General features: G+C 28.9%; 1 pseudogene across 1 annotated transcript; it reads right to left on the bottom strand.

Moving 5' to 3' along the window:
* Positions 1-1,400: 1,400 nt before the first annotated feature.
* On the bottom strand, positions 1,401-14,100 carry LOC107173438 (peptide transporter family 1-like; annotated as a pseudogene). The gene is made up of 15 exons (XR_016192073.1): positions 13,569-14,100; positions 11,087-11,159; positions 10,450-10,591; positions 10,260-10,352; positions 7,216-7,490; positions 6,894-6,976; positions 6,619-6,789; positions 6,283-6,534; positions 5,800-6,048; positions 3,820-3,929; positions 3,602-3,727; positions 3,031-3,139; positions 2,802-2,930; positions 2,419-2,523; positions 1,401-1,817 (listed from the first exon to the last, which is right to left on the bottom strand). The product of XR_016192073.1 is annotated as a peptide transporter family 1-like (transcript).
* Between the last annotated feature and the right edge of the window lie 4,875 nt (positions 14,101-18,975).

The following is an 18,975-nucleotide window of genomic DNA, read 5'->3' as shown; positions in this document are numbered from 1 at the left end:
CATTTTAATAGTTTTATTTTCTTGAAAAAATATATAAATACAGAATAATCTAATATTTACCAAAACAAAACAATATGGTATTATGTAGGGTAATTGGATTCTACAATCATCAATAGTTTCAGCAACTATTGAAATCACTGAAAATTATACGCAATTAGATTGTAAAATATATAATTAAAATTGCATTCCTAAATAATAAAAATTGATATTTTACATGGCGATGTATCTATATTGCCTATACGTTACGCCGTCACATGTTATTAATAAATAATGATATTATTATGTTTATGCAATCATCTACCATCATCGAAAATGACAGCGACCAGAGTGATAATAACATTTGGTATTCTTATTCCAATAAACCTTATTGAAACACACTATAATAATTATGTTTTCCAGCACACATTAAACCAGAGTATAGTTAAATATTAGATTTTAAAAATCCAAACAAATTATAATGTTTTTTATTTTATATCAATAAAAGTATATTAATTTTATATATATATATATATATCTATAAATAATTATATTTCACTTATATGACACATTAAATCAGTGAAATAAAAAAATTATTAGATACTTGAGTTTGAATTATAATTGGACATTTTTAGAGGTACACTGAATTAATGAAAAGTAAAATATATTTATGTTCTATTTAACAATCTCAGATCTCTCTAAGTAAAATAATATTATAAATATAAAAAAGAATTATGTATATTTCCAAAGTGCAATCAGTGTCGCTAAACATTTTATATGGGTAGATGACGATAACAGGTGAGTGGATAATTTAAAAAAAATCGTTTTATAGGTATTAGTATTATTGCTATTTGGCTTATTGATGTATAAACCAATACCCATACGAATTGACAACACAGAGTCATAACTCATAAGGTTATAAAACATCAAATTAATATGCAGCAACTGGAAAAAATTATACTTACAATAAAAGTGAAAATATAATGGTGATTATATCGCAATTATATTGTTATAATTTTTTTTTTTTTTTTTTTTTATTAGGAAAGAGCCCTCGGCAGCATAGGCCATTGGGCTTACAAAATATGAATAGCTTAAATTAAATATTTACAGTAAGAAACGTACACGAGAGAACTTAATTCTAGATTTTGGATTGAAGGTTTGCTGTTGTGATGAATTGGATGATGTCTGTTATGGCCTTGTTATAATTTTATTTGAGTTACAAATACTAACAAATTCACGATTTTGTAACATGTTATATAAAATTATTATTATTTGAACAAATAATTATTATTAATTATATATACTCATAAATTATTATTTTCCAGTACCCAGAGTATTATTAATTGGTAAACATTACAATTATAATAGAGGGTCCATGAGATCGGATTAACATTAAATTCACAATTTAATCAATACATCACATATTTTAAGAAAACAACGTTTGTTTAATATTTATATGTTGACAATTTGTACAACTTTAGTCAATACAAAATATATTATTTAAATTCTTATTAAACTATAATAGAAAATAAATTATACATTTAAAAAATATAACAATTACAACAATAAATAGATACAAAGTTATCGATAATGCAATTTGTAATTAGATTAAACTGACCCTTACATGCAATCAGACAGTATGTATTGAAGGAAGCATCTAATGATCACTTCTCATCGAGTTGAAGTTCACTTTGATTTGTCACTATGGTTTTGTCGTCGTTTTTGTCGTTGTCGTCACTTAGCTGTTGTCTGAAAGCTTTGTACTTGTAATTATAACTCAAATAAGCTAATAGAAACGTGTCTGCCAGCATAAGTCCGGAGAAAAATAGATATTCATGTACCTGAAATACGATATACTATAATATGGTTGTATACAGTAAGTCAGTTTTGTAAAAGCTACTTTTAAAAGTATTAAAGTGTAGATATAGATACGTATTTTGGAAAATATTTAAAATATGTATATGCATACTAGGAAAAAAAGTATTTGAGTACAAATAAAAATACTTTCAAATATCTTATAAAATATGTGAACCAATGTTCATGTTCTTCGTTAATTTTATAGATATCTTATACAGTACCATTTGGTGTAACTATAAGACATGCCTAATTTCCCTCTTGAATTTTAATAAAATTTATTGTTGGGTGTAATAAATCAAAAAAAAAAAAAAATAAATCGTTCAATATATCATTATTCATTCAGAAGAAATTTTTTTTACAGGATAAAAATTGAAAAGAAAACGTATATGCTAAAAGAGATAAGTTTTTGAAAATTGGTATTTGATTTTAAATACAGATACTTCGTAAGATTAATGCCCATGTACTTTTTTTCAAAAGTATTTAAATACATCTGCTCAAATACTTTTACGACCACAGTATGTGCATTAATGTTTTAGACCATGAAATCACCATTGTCGATAAGCACGAATAATATTATGTTCTCACTTGTTTGCGAAAGGACAAAGCCGAAACAACAACGACCACTAGATTGCCGACTGCCTGTGTCATCGAGTAACAGGCCGATATGAACGATTTAATTCTGGGCGGCGCCTGTATGAATAGCAATAAATTATAATTATTTATTATTATAACTTTAAGTGACGCACACAATATATAATATTTTCGTTTCAACCGCTCGTTTTCACGGGCATTTTAGATCGTGCATTATTCGCATTATTAACGCAATAAAAAACGTATCGTCTTCGTATGGTTATCGTCACCATCGTTATATATAGTTATATTATGATGATATTATTATGGTATTGCACGTGCGTCCGTCCAATTAATGGATAGCGGCGCGGAATTATTACTTGCACGTGTGGACTTACTTCGGTAAACGAAAATTCAATCGACGTGGCGATAAAAATCACGTCCGCGACTATCATACACACGTATTGCGGTGTCTGCCATAAAATGTGCAAGTAGTTTCCCTCGTCCGTGGCGTACAATTTCGATTCCTATAAATGTTTTGGCTATGATGAAACAATTATGATAATAATTTGCCTCCAAATAACAATATAGTTAATCGCAGTTAGATATATAATATTTCGATTTTACCGGACTGTGGATGTCACCGTCCCTGCGTCGTATGATGAGAGTATATATCGTCGCCGGCTTGAGATTTATATTCGAGGAGATACGTCGTCCATCGTGAACTATACTATAGCTGAAAAATTATGATTAAATAGATTAGGTTTATGAACTTTGAGACGTTCTAAAATTCTAAATCTAAAATCGTCGCGCTTCGCTTTAGTCTTACAAAAGTGTTCAAGTGCAGATACGGATATGTATTTTTAAAAGTAAACAAACTAAAAAAAAGCTTTTAAAACCTTATAATAAAGCAACTGAGGAACCCAAACGACTTTTATGCTTTAGGTTAATTTTGTATAGATCATTTTACACCGTGCTATTAGTGAAACTTTAAAATTCACTATATCGCATCGTTTTCTTTGTCAAAGATGCATATTATATTTTTCTATTTGATTTTAATCATAGATATTTTGATTACTTTGATTACGTATTTGAGTATCTATTTAAAAGTATTCGAATATTTTTACTCATGTACAGCAACACACTGTGACGTTGTAGACGAGTCACTTCACCAATGTGAATAATGGTTGACACTTACTTTCCGAAAGCCACCTGTTTGAAATGTTCGTTTGCAAACGTAGATACGTTATATGACAGATGATTTTTTCCGGCGGTCACGAGTGCAAGGGACCCGTCATTTTTGATATCGTCGTCGATTACGATTCTGAAAAAAAAAGTAGTAGAATGTATCGACTGTTGAAAAGACAAACTATATGGCTATATCAGTTGTTATAATATAAATATTATATTCCCCACCTTAAACTCGGATGGCCATTTTTAGGCTTTATGAAATTGTCGAAATGATTGATACGTCGTAATTTTACTTCTTTATTTGCACTGCTGGACGTTAGAAAATACGAGATTGACTAGAAAATCGAAAATAAATACATTTTTTATCGTACATTCGTACAAGACTATAAACCGCAGTAATATTGATTAAAGCAATAAATTGTAGAAGTCAGACAGTATAATATTCCTGTTTGTGAAATTAGTTTTTTAATGTATTGAAGAACTTACAAAACCAGTTTCGTTTCTTAGCTGTTGCTTAAATAACTTTGACTCTAAGCGTAATTTAATATATAATTAACTAACCAAATTCCATCTGCATAAAAAATATCCCAAAAATCTAGACAAAACATTTTTTTTAAACAATTTGAAACTCGAAATTTTGCATATTTAAAAAAATCTACGGCTGGCTGTATTATTCTAATTAATTTAAATTAAGTTTGTAGTTTCGGGTTTTTAGTAGAAATTTAAATAAAATATAATATTATGATGCTATTCCCCTGAAAAAATAACTATAGGTACTTATTCGTATAAATATAATACGTTTTAAAAATTATTATAATAGTATTATAATATTATTCATCAAACTCTGATTTTAAAATGTTTTCAATAAATACTATAACAGAACTCTGTTTATATAAGTTTATAATCATTTAAAAATATGATGATTGTTTGCAAATACACACTACTCTTTGTTCGGTTTGAACTGAGCATAAATAAAATTAAAATTTCAGACAGGCTTAAATAATTTTTACTATAGAACCGTGTAAATAGTTGCACACTTATACCGTTAAGAGGACATCGTACCTGCTGTGTTGTCTCTGTCTTACACACGTACGACATAGGGAATTTTCGTTAATCAGTTTCAATAGTGTGCTGTAACTGCTGTTAGTTTTAATATTAGATTGAATTGTCCTAGTTTTAGGTAAGATTATTCATTATTATCTAGAGCACAACGTAGGGTTTTATTGATATAATTAATTTGAAGTTATGACGACCGCCTTTTTGAAATAGTACAATTTTTGTATATTTTAAAATTATTTTAACTTACTTAAAAATAATAAAAATACGTTTAGGTCTATAGATAACAATATCACCATAAACAGATAATGATAGGTCAATTCACTCTAGTTTTAAAAATAACAGAGTAAAATGGGTTATTGTTAACGTAAAATTTAGTATGGATTGTATATATGTTTGCAAGACGGCAACTACAAAGGCTACCATTGAATTGGCTCCCAATTTTGGGTAAATATAAATTCGATCCTTGAATTGGCTCCTGAAAAATGTATATTTAAATTGGCTCCTTAAATTGTTAAATATTATTTTTTAACCAGGGATTCTCATATTATAGGCGTTTACTTTTACGATGTAAAATCCAAATATATTCAACTTTTTATATACATATATTATATAGTACTCAATCTGATACAAAAATTATTATAAGTATAGACCCCGAAAAATAGTCTAATATAATAATTTTGTTTAACTTATTGATTTTTATGTATACATTTTATAATGACGCACATTGCTAAAATACTGTCTGTTTTTTTAATTTTTTAATTTATATAATATACATAAATTTTATAATGACGCACTTCGGTAAAATATTTTCTGTTTTTTAATATAATTTTGTGTAACGATATAAAATATATGAATTACGAATTATACGTATACTTTAAATTATTAACATATTGGCAATCAATAAATTTTTGAAAAAAAAAACGGTAGGGAGCCAATTCAAAGGTACTAAGTAAGGGTAAAATATTGACTACCTGTATTGGGGAGCCAATTCAGTTGCTCCGACTACAAATACGGGTGCTACGTCCTTTTAACTGATTATTTTTAGTTTTATCTAATCAAATAAAATACGCAGACAGCATGCTAAATAGTTTAAAATAAAAATAGAAGCGAATAGAATCTATATACATATATATAGTGTATCATCACCTGTCCTCGAGATACGGTCACGTTAGTGTCCAGGTTGCCGTAGTTAATGTACGAATTACACGATTCGTTAAATTTCAGTCTTATGTTCACGATGCCATCGTCAGAATGCGGTGTGTACTTGAATTTGGCCGAGCCCAATGGATCGATATCTACCAATGGCAGTGACGAATTTAACACACGGACGTTACAATCGAATCCATTATATACAACGAATTGTCCTTCGGCAGTAGGTATAGCAGTACTGTTGCCCTTGAAGGAGAATCGGTAAAATTAAATTAGGTATATAATTTTAATAACATTTGTCCGGGTATTCCGCGATATTGTCAAGTTTCGACAACTCGAATCTTAAAGGGCGAGAAAAAAATTCCGAGTTATCGAGATTCGGCTGAATTTATTATAATATTATCACTATTATTGTTATTATTATTATTATTATTATCATCGTGTAATTCGTGCGGGTGGATCGTCAACAGTGGTACTCACGAATATTTTATACTGGAGAATGGCGGCGAACAGAAAGGCTATCACCGCCATCGAGTTGCTGAATATGAGCTTTTGCAACGGCCGTCGGATGCCGAATTTCGCCAGGAACGGGTACAGGACGCGGTCGAACGACAGGATCAACAAGAGTGCGAGCAGTGGGTGAATGGTTTGCATCTGGTCGGGTTTGATCTCCCAACCGATGCCGTCCAACTTGCCGTCCATCAACGTCGCTTGCAACGTCCACCGTGAACCCTGTAACCGAATACCGAAAACATAACCACGGTATCAGTGGTACCGGACGCCGCGCACGTTCGTGTGCCGAAATCGGCGACTCACTTGTTGTTCGTAGAGCGCCCAAAACACCGGATAAGCGATGAATGTGTACAGCACTTCCAGCGCTGCTTTCGTGTCGGATACTTCGGTTTTCGAGTATTTGTTGCCTGCGAGATCCAGCCAATGATGAGCTTCGATGGAAGGCGACGAAAAGATTTTTTTTCGTACACCGCACTTAGCAACAACATAAACAAATACAGTGTCAGTATTGAGTTACGGATGTGTAAACGGCGCTCATACAATACGTATATATATATATAATATACCTATATACTTACAAATATGCACCCGAAAGTCTTGAAGATCACATGATTCTCCGGTTTCCTTTTCACGTACAATTTTCTTCCGAGAATAAAAATAACTGAAAAGTTTTGACATTGTATGGTGTTTTTCAAACAAAATAAATATATATTATGTATTTCAAAACTACCAATCTATATATATAAAAAAATAATATAATTTGGCGACCAGTTTATTATTGATATTTTAGAATATTTTCAAATATCTTAAAATGTAGTATCAATATTACGAAAATGTAGGGTAACATTGGGTGAGTGTAAAATTTCCCTCGTGATTTTATATAAATTCGATAACTATTACCTATTGCCGATATCATGAGCAGTGATAGAACGCCAAAGGCCAGCGGAAAACACGTGTCCCTGCCAAAACACTGTGTGCTTTTCCGTAGCTCGGGTGCTATAAACGTGGATATCAACGATCCAACATAAATTGCAGTTATGAATCTGCTGAAAAACTGGCCAAGTTGATGTTGTTGCTCTGGCAATTGGAATTGATCGCCACCGAGCGTGGAAGCACACGGTTTTATGCCACCCGTTCCCACTGCAATACATATTAGACCGACGATGGCAATGATTCTATTTAACATAAATCAATCAATCACTGTAGTATTATTTCCTTTGAATTTTAAATGTGTTTTTGAAAAGAACATTATGGAACAGCAATCTTTGAGTGTATCTGCTCGTCAATCGTCATCACAACTCATAATATTGATGGAATTAAGAGTAATTTCACTCGTAATTGATTTCTCAGTCTTAATACTGTATAATACACAATAAAAACTATTTTTCGTAGGATAATTATACTCTTTCTGTGTTTATAGTAGAATTACCGAAATTCCATAACGTACGGGGAAGAATTTTATCATCTGTGTCGTTGAGTTTTTATTTATTTACCTACCAAACCAATAATTTTAAATAATTAAATGAAAAACAAAAATATGTTCTTAAACTAATTAATTTTAATTGTATATTTATGATATCACAATAATATAAAAACAACGACAAAGATAAAGTACTTACCCATTCGTTGTGGAATTTCGACAATTCTATCACGCATACAGAGGGAATATAATTATATATGTATACATTTGTAAGATGGAGACAAACATGTGGGTGTAGCGTTCTCTTAATAAAATCGTATCCAAGTTTCTGTTTTCAATTTCAAATTTCTGTCTCTGACTACACACTGTTGAATACGTGACAATAACAAAATATATCTTTAGGTATTATGAAATGCACTATAGTTTTAAAGTAGATCATTTCCAACATCATTATTTTATAATTTTTTTTCATCTTTCATCAGTCGTTATTATATTTAATTTTAATATTTATATGTTTTCTCCCATGAACGGTTTTAAATTATAATATGCTGTATTTTAGTTTTAATGAGAAAAATATAAGTATATGAAACAATATGAAATATTTAAACCCACCATATCCATCTATTTTCTTTAAGATAGAGTGTGTCATGACTAGGAGGGTTTGATATTTGTCTGTTATTCGCCTCTGAACTAAATTCATGAGAAAAAAATACCAAGCAATAAAGAATACAAATTTAAAAATAAATATTAGAAATTTTGTGTACCAATATGTTTAAAATATTAAAATATTAAAACATGTAATATTTCTTTATTTTTTATCTTTAAATAGTTTGTAACGCTTTATTATTTAATAAAATATAACTACCTATAATAGTGGTATATAATATAAAGTAAAATAACTTTTTATGGCTGGAAACTAAATTCCTTGTATAGACATTTTTAAACGCTTATGCTTTTATCTTTATGTGTTATTTGAGTGAATAAAATTTAGTCCGACGACCGTCACCAATGTGATTATATTTATGATACAAAATATTTTTTTTAAGTTAATTTTTAGAAATAAAATTATACTAAAAACATTATGCGAAGATTACAAAAATGGTAAAATGTTTTTAACTGCCGTATCACATGGAATACGATATCATTAATATATAGGGTGATTCTTTTATCAAACAACACTTATATGGTGTCCGTGTGTAATACCACCTAACATACACCAATGACGCACAAACACCATCCAAAACCACCCAACTTTGGGAGCCTATTCCTTGTAAACAGATTAACGAAAATTGAAAATTGAAATGTGAAAATTCATTGAAAAAATAGCCTTTTTAGTTTATGATATTTTAGGTATAGGTTGTCATTTTAAAATCAAAAGTTGATAATGGCGGTTTACCTGATAAATATAAGGGTGAAAATATTTAAAAAAATATATAGTTCTAGAACAAGATGGATCTAAAATTTTGAAAAAAGTCAATAGTTTTTGAAATAATGAGTGTTGTTTGATAAAAGAACCACCCTGTACAGTGTTTCATACCGGTGTTACTAGTGATTAATAATTTTTATTTTTGGTATGATAATAAATTAATGAATGTATTTTAAATTTTAAGTTGTTCTTTTTCCCTTTATATTTTTTATCAATTTCGTACTGAATTGTATACAATCGACCTTTCCATCACTTTATACTATTTAATTTAAAATTTCGTTAAGTATTCATGAATTCACGATCGATAAATTCTCTGCATATTTATAATATTTTAGGAGTAATTAGTCTTGTATACATTCTATTTATTAAAAAGTGGTGAATATTGCTTTTTATAGTATTTGAAATCGTATTTTATTATATATTTTAATCATGTTAATATATGGTCGGCTTGCCATTTAAATATAATATTGTATGCGTAATTTAAAGTGCACCTTAAGTGTACTTATCTTAAAAACGTTATTAGTGTATTTAAATATTGTTGAAAATTAATATTATTGAGTTATTTTCCGAAATATTTAACAATGCATTTAATTTTGACTACAAAAATATATAGAATAAAATTTGTGACATTTTGTTCAGTGTTTCTTAAGTAAACTGTTTTATTTTTTCTTGCGTGGAATTATTAAATATTAATCATAAGATGATATGCTACAATTAATATTGTAAGAAAATTATTATTATATTATTATTATTTACTTTTATCTGAAAGTTTTGAATGTTATAAAAAAAATATTATAGTACGGTCATCCGGTGGTGGGATAATAAATTATTTGCCGTGCAATGACGGAGCAATAACAAGCAAAAACCGAGAGTTTTTACAACATTTAATATAATTATATCATTCCTCCGTTGATTTTTAATTTCTTTGACCACCGTGTATGTTTGATTAATAAATCATTTTAATATCAAACTAATACGTGAATAATATTAACACATTTAATAATGTCAAAGTAAAAAAATAAAAAATAATATTTATTATAGAAAAAATTTGATTAACCTAATGGATATTTAAAGTAGTTTAATATAAAATCTGTTTACCTTTGACTATCGAGAGTGAAACTGTTGGCCATCGAAGCTCCAGTGAGGATGACGTTTCCCACAGCATAAACTATCGACAGCCGTATCATGGTTCTGCAAATACGATAAAAAAAAAAAAAAATTAAAAAGTCACAAACGTGAAGGTGTGGCATTAATATAGGCGTGATTACCTACTATTGATTGTACTTACTTAAATTTTCCCCAGTATGAATCGGCCAATATGGCACCAAACAATGGCATGAAATAAGATAAAAATATAAAGCTATGATAGATCATTGTCGACTCATCGTTGGTATAATTTAATATCGATGACAGGTATAACACAAGGATAGCTGAAAACAAAAATACGAAAATATCGACTGTTTTATATTTTTGTCGACTATAATAATGTAGGAATGACAATAAAATAATAATGTTCTATATGAAAAGCGAAGTATAACTGAAATTAATATCGAGATAATCGATTCGAACCAAACGATGGATGCTCTTTTGACAATTTAACAATACACGTATATTGGTGACCGCTATTTACAAATACTTTTTTAAACTTATAGTCCTCATAATATTATGTAAAAAATGAAAATTTTTTTGCGTTGAGTTTATTCCCTCGCAATTTCATAGAACCTATATTGAAATTTTACTTATATTTCATCCGGTAAAATAATTTTTAAGTACCTATAGTATGTCGAGTACTAGTACTAGTATACAAGAGCCAACTGGTTAGATTCGGCGATATTATTATTTCGTTTTCTTTCTCATGTCTGTACACAATATTTACTTTGTATCTTTAACTATAGGTACAAACTGTATATGATTTATTTCCTTACTTCTAAGTCCATAGTAGTTGAACCTTTCACACAGTTCATTACATACGATAAACCAAACGGATTTTGGAGATTTCTATAACATGAAATAAAATAATTATTAGATTTAATTATACATAATAATATATCTCAGTCATTAATTTTTCAAATATCACAATGAAGTACTCGTATTTAACAAATATAATATACTGATATATTATATAAAATATCAACATAATGTAATGTTTTATAAACGTCATGAATATAATATGTATTTGCTAAATAATAATTATGACAAATTGCGAAATCATTTTAATATAAGTATTTCCATCCTTTCAAAATAATATTGAAAAAAATACAAAATTCCATCAGTTAAATAAAGTATTTCTGATTTCAATTTTATCGGTTTAGAAAAATTTAATACATACATTTTTAGCAAATACCACTACAAAAATGTAATTTAATTCACAAATATTAAATTTTACGTGTTATAAATATTAAAATATTTAATCAAAACTAATCGAACGGAAACCAATATTAAAACGTTTACCAAGTCTTATTTTATTATTCTGTATTCTCTATACAATTAAATTATGTAGAAAATGCTGCAGAGTGCCGGAAAGTCCATGTTTTCGATACTGATTCGCAGATATCGGTACGATTTTCACATATATTCTTTTGTAAAGGATATATTTTATTTTTTGAAAAGTAAGATTAATTTTTTACATAGGTACAAAAAAAATGTAACAACGAGGTTGCTATAATATGCTAATGTAATTTACCATCATTCATATAATATTATGCATCGGTGTCACGTGAAACCTAAGTGTTTTGTTACGCGAAATTGGTTATAGGTATATGTATATAGCTTTTGAGTCTAATATTTGAGATAGATATTATTATATCAATATGTATAGTGTTTATTATTCCACCTTTTATTTTTTAATTAATCTTTAGCTTCGGCGCCAGTAGCCATTAGCTTTATTCGTCATTATTTTCTTATTTATGACAATAATTCGATTACAATAATAATATAGTGAGGGCTTTAGGACTCAAAACTATTATTGTTAGTGTTCCTCTTAAATGTACGAACTTCTTCATTTCTATGCTCCTGAGGAATAATGAAATGTCGTTTTTTGGATGGTAATCAGGTCCGATTATTCCATCAGGTACTTATTTTTTACTCAATCAAAGAAATATTTGCTAATGGCCCATGTCGCCGAAGCTATAAAGATCAATAAAAAAAAAAAATAATAATATTTAGATCAATAATTACAATCACACACATTATATTATCAAGTTGTACATTTCAATATTTCACTTGTATGATGTAGATGATTGAAAAATACAAATAAAACATCAGTCTAATGTTTCTTTATATTTTTGCCTGTAGCTACATTAGCGATTGGAGCCTAAGTGCGCTCATTTATGAATTATTAAACATTTTGTTTAGGCACAAAAAAATATTGATAATATTATGTAAAAATTAAAAATGAAAACAGCAGCCGTGCGCTGTACAAATTTATGAATATATATTCATTCATACCCGTGTATTTGTATGCTATATAGTATATACCGATGAATATAATATTCAGCAATGAGCACACATCATTTTAAGAAACTTCCTCGTTTTTACATATTATTATCTTCGTTTGAAACGCTTATTACCGTTTACATAGATTTATATTAGAATCACTTTGTATTTTTTCAAAAACGAAAAAAAAAACTAAGAAACTATAATGCTTTTTATAACCTAGAAAGTATTATGATTTTAAACAAAGTATAGGTACAACTTTGAACATGATCGACTACCTAAATGTATCAACAGACTATAATAGTTCTCTTACATGTTGTCAAATGCTGTATGTTCGAAACACTCGTTAGGTAGGGACTGTTCACATGGATTTTTAATAGAATTACATTGAGAAAAAAACGATGATTCTTATACATACTACTACCGATACCCTAGAAAATATTAACATTTTAGACACGATCAACTTAATTTATGTCGTATACCTGATTTGAATATTTATTTCGCGTCAAGCATAATCATTGTGCTGTACGGCGTGCGATCAATTTGTAATTAATTCTGTACGTTTCCAGTACGTAATCAAAATCCTAGTTGTATCAACCCTAAACACGATTAGAAAATTGCGAATCACAATATTGCACACGCATCCGCTGACATGGTTACTATACCTACAGGTATTTATCAAAATGTGAAAGGTATAAAACGCAAAATCCTTTCGACTTTCAAAGGGTAAACATTTATCTCACGTGGTCATGAAAGGCTTGTTGATCGCCACGTGGTTGGCAGGGGGCTTGGGCGTGTATTCAAAAATAAGCGTTAAGCACACACGCAGATGATATGCCTCTATAATAATCTCTACCCATACTTTCATGTTACATAATATGCGATGTATTTGGTCTTAAAAATATTACAAAAACCATAAAAAAAAAAAAAATATACAACACTAAATAATGTGTCATATTATTATATACTTGCCAATTTTTTTGCGGTTGGTTCCATTATGTCGCAGCTTACAATTTCACACTAAGTGATTACTAATTATTATTGAAATATGATTGTATTACAACGGAAGGTATTAAAATAGACGGCGGCGGCAATGACGTTGTTGAACTCGGGTGGGCTATACCGATCGCATTTGCCTATATATAATATTACAGAAGTCGTTCGCACTTTTCCGCACGATTGCTCGTTCGAATGATGGTTTTTAAAATTATTTAAATTTTTTTTTTCATCACATCTTTGAGGGTAATCAATCGAACGTGCTTAATTATCGTACACTCTTATCAACTATCTATCTATTATGATTATTTTTATTTTTACCGGTGACGATCCGAAATCACACGCTCACATGCACGTGTTAACCGGCGGAATAATACTCGAACACTGAACTACCTAATTTTAGTCGAATCCCATCCGAGTGAACGACTCTATTAAAACATTAAAACTACACGATAATAAAAACATTATAATATTATTCTGATAATATAGTGTAATTAAGTTAAACTGCACGAAATTTGCGTTTCACTGTATAATAGTAGCACGTTTTAGTTTCAACGATGACTCGGCCGCCTCCCCACCACTAGGCGTACCGGACCGACGGCATTTCAATATTTATTATTATTAATAATAATAATAATAATAATATTGTTGTCGTGTTTACTACACAGTGCAATTCGGAATCACAGTGTTGAGTTCCATTTTCTATTATTATATTCTCTATGAAAAAGTCTACGCGTGGACGACATATTATTATAATGTAATTTATAATAAGATCGTGTCCATGTGCGACGGACGATATTTTTTCTATTCATTTTTAATGCCACCAAAGCCTGCATATTATTGTTATATTTTAATCATTGATATTCGATAGTGTTATTTTTTTAATTATTTTTTCGGGCAAGTTAAACACTAAAATTATATAATCATAGTATTCCGTTCATGTTACACGCTTTCGTTAAGTTTTTTTTTTTTTACGTACTCAGAGACGACTCGAAATTTTCACTCAAAGTTCAGCGCGCGTTTAAAACTTAAAGTATTACGTTACTCCACCGAGGATACAGTTACAGTGAAGATTTAACTCCGAAATCGATTTTATTATATTACTGATATTTGATAAACTGAAATTTAAATCGAGAAAGTTTGACGATTGTAGTTGTGATTAGTTTTACCGTATAATATTATACTAATTTAGTCGATTTAATATATTGTGTACAGAAACTCCAGGGACTTAGTTGGAAGGAATGAAGAAAGTTTTGGTTTTCTGTAAACTTTCGATAGTGTTATTATATTTTTTTTTTATGTAATATAGAATTTTTAGAAATAGGAACTTGAGGTGGTAGAGAGGTGGTTCTAGATACTCTGGAGACGTTTTTGATTGATAATAGTTATAATTATACGATAGTATTATTTTCATTTAACGAACTTTTAAAGAACTTTTTTTTTTTTTTTTTTTTGGGGGGGGGGGAGAGGAGCAAAATTAGTACTTCAATTAAATCAATAAGTTGATATTTGAATGTATTTGAATTTTTTTTCTACTGTTGGCGGAAACAGGTAACCCCTAAATATTAAATAAATTATCAGTTTTTCATTTTTATTTATTACCTATACGTAAATTCATATCCTGCATTTAATAAATATTTTTATAAGAACAAATACTATTAAGTGAAATAATTGAGACATATTAATTATTATTTATTGTCTATTCAAACTTTTATAGTAATTTGTAATGAATGTGATATTATTCTTAAAAATAAAATATAGTACGTAACAGCAACGGCCAGTGGTGATTCTAATATAATTTAATTATTTGAAATGATTATATTACTACTATTGTTGAGTGTCGCAGAGCACAAGTACGCGCACAGTGTACTTGTTAAAAATCATAAATGTGCAAGTGCATTTATAGTATAACACTATAGGTAGGAAATAATCCATTTTGATCCATGAATTGAATGCCACGACACACATTATCCATGTCTAAATTTAATTTGTGTAATAAAATATGAATAACAATTTTTTTTACGAGTACCTTCAGTTGTATTGCAATTGTTATTGTTGTCAAGCCGTCAAGGTATATAATAAAATAATAAGTACCTACATTTTACTAAACATTTAAATTAACTGATTAAAAAGGATTTATGAGAAAGAATATGTAGTCATAGATCATTATACTTTTTAATACTTGGTAGTTGGTACCAATTATTATGTTAGATACGGGCGATAAAATTATAAATCGACTATCAGGAATTGAATTTTGAACTTCGATAAGCTTATCGCATTATAGATTGATTATATGTTTAAAATAAAAGCTATACTATCTCGAATAAAACTGAAATCAAAAATATTAGGCAAAAATAATAATAATAATCAAAAAACTGATTGACTAACTAAATAAGGCTTTACTTGATTAATATTCACAATTTGTTAAACTATACAGAGTGCATCGTAGATTAACTAGAACCTGCTATGTTATAAATTGCAAAAAAAAAAAATTAGCGGTTTCGAAATAGGCTATAGAATCAAACCTTAAGCTACTTAACTAATAATTATTACGTTATTCAGTCATCAAAATACCCAATCGTCGTTTCTGAATGAAAAGGTTTTAACGTAATTTTTGTAATTATTGTTCAGGAAAGCGTTTTTAACTTAAAAATTGAATAACTTTTCACCGTAAGTACTATAAGTACTAAACTATACGAAGTTATATTATGTAGTATTAAAAAAGTTCCATAGAACACAGTTACACAACTTCCCCGGAAATTTTATTTTACTGCATTTGCTGATAAAATAATCCTTAAAAACTAAAATATTATTTCTAGAATTAAAATGTTTCACGCGTAAACTTTTTTTACTTTGAATATATGAATATATATTATTAATTTAGTTAGAACTTTTTGAATCTGATTTAAATCATTTTATTTTTTTGTGTAGTAATAGACTGTCGTACCCATTAATTTTCAATGCGGAGGGGTGAGGGTGTTATAACTAATAATAAATGTATGTGAATTTTGGTGGTAATACCTAAGACACAAATAAAAGGTATATAACCCTTAACCTCCCCCTTCCTGGACACAAACCGGTAGATACCTACTTCAAAGTGTAAATTACCTCAGTTCCTCACGCCAGACCATATTATTCGTTTTGATTATGCAACACAACATAATGTACCTACTCGGTAGGTGGTAGGTCGTATACTGTATCAATTATTTAGTCGTATAATAGTATTTTAGATTCTCAACTAAGCGTTGAACGTATATTATATAATATTTGGTTTTACAATGATATGTGATGTTCTCTTTTAAACACAATATGTTTTTGGGTTAGGAATAACATGTTTTTCCTTACCGATTATCGAAACGCTTTGGTTATTGTTATCTACCCATATAAAAACACTAATCAAATATAACAATAAAAAAAAATTGAATATATTATACCTAACCTAACAAAATGTAGCATGCTACTACTAGATACCTGCAATATAGTAAAATATATCTATATTATATGATTTACCAACTCCCAATGTAGGAGAAAAAAATATAGTACTTCTATAGCATACTAGCTTTTTATAATGTAAATAACACGTGTATGATAATATATCTTCAATGACATTAATATTTTATTACTCGAATGATAATTGAACTCTTGTTAATCTGGTTAGGGATTATTGCGTCAAACATAAACATAAAGGATGTAATAGAAACACCTGACAAATTAAATAGCTTTTGTTCTAACCAATAGCTAAACTTGTTTTAATATTTCTGAAAAAATTAAAAATAGCCAATTTGTAAATCTGATATTTAGACAAATTTTGATGGTAAAAATGTTTATCGAAGTGTGAAAGTTTATTTATATGAATCGATATAATTTTTGTAGCATTATTCATTTGAAATAAAATACATTTTTCGAAATATTCTCTAGGATAATATTCCGAAATAAGTATGTTTCTAAAACTATTAATTATCCATATTATTTTCATAATTTTTGTCATTTAAATTTTGTTTTTTTATTTGTCAGGTTTTTTAAGTTACACCCTGTATAATACTATAAGCCATCGGAACTATCGTATCATCTACTTTTTACGCTGTATTTTAAATTGTTGGGTGAAAATACAAATAGAAGATCGAGTGTTATTTATAGAGGTCGATTATACTATAATCTTCACCGATTAGCTAGTCGTCGCGAACTATCAAAGTCCCATCGTTACGAAGAACCCGTAGAGATCATTTTCTACCTATTACATGGACATAAAATATAATATTATGTTATTATATAAATCTTAAATTCAATAAAATTCTGTAAAAATATATTTATATAGGTACCTACTACTTACTATAATAAAGCTTTGAGATTTTTTTTTTAAAGACTTATATAAACATTTCGACACGATGATCGAGTGTGATATATATATCGTAAATATTGTGATAACACCTATTCAAAACTTACCTTGTAAAAGGATAAAATAAAGGTAGACGATAAACTATGATGATAACATGAACTATAGAATTTTTTTATCGATAGTTTCACAGACGTGCAAAAAATAAATGATCAGAACATCGAGCAATCATCTCATTGGTCTGTAGAATACGAGTTCTATGGATCAGATTCGTTGCGTTTATCCAGACAAAGCTATCCACGATTAAATGTATCGAATATAAACATAAATACAATTTGACAATAAAACGTAAATTCACTTAACAGAACATCAAAACAAGTACCTACAAATTACAAATATTTCTTACGTTTTTTGAAGTTATCGTTGGTTATGTCTGTTATATCTGATCAAGTCGATGGCATTGTCGTTGAGTACGTGTTTGTTTTGCGCAGCATTTTACTGTTTGACGTACATCATAATGTATTATCATTTTTAATATACGAGTTTATAAGTTTATATGGGCTAAGCCCCCAAGCCCCCCTCCTCACCTACTGCGCTTGAATTACCCACCGCGTGTGATTAGTATCTGTGTCAGTTATACCAAAGGACCATTCGACTCGGTGGGCTACAATAATAATAATGGTATAAGGCAGTATAAACTTATTAAAATATCTACCTATAGGTACCTGAGAAAATTGCAGGTTTATGCCTTTTGAAATTAAAAGCGATACGACCATACAAAGTGTGAACATATAATTTCACGATAAGTTATAGTACCGCAGCACTGTTATTATTATAATATCTACGTTTATCTACTAAACTGCTGTACGGATCACGTCTATACATATTATATATAATATCTTATACGCGTGGAAGGAAAGTGGTTTTCCTTAAACAGTTACACCAAACTAAAATTCAAGTTTGCAACAATATATATAGCGATTGCTGAACAACAAATGATAAGATTATCTATATATGCACATAAGGCAATATTTGAGAGTGTGTGTGTGT

This window comes from Diuraphis noxia, unplaced genomic scaffold (assembly GCF_037042655.1).
Source record: "Diuraphis noxia isolate RWA-SAM2 unplaced genomic scaffold, SU_Dnox_SAM2 contig0005, whole genome shotgun sequence".
NCBI classification, from domain to species: domain Eukaryota; kingdom Metazoa; phylum Arthropoda; class Insecta; order Hemiptera; family Aphididae; genus Diuraphis; species Diuraphis noxia.
This window is presented reverse-complemented; position numbering and strand designations above follow the sequence as displayed.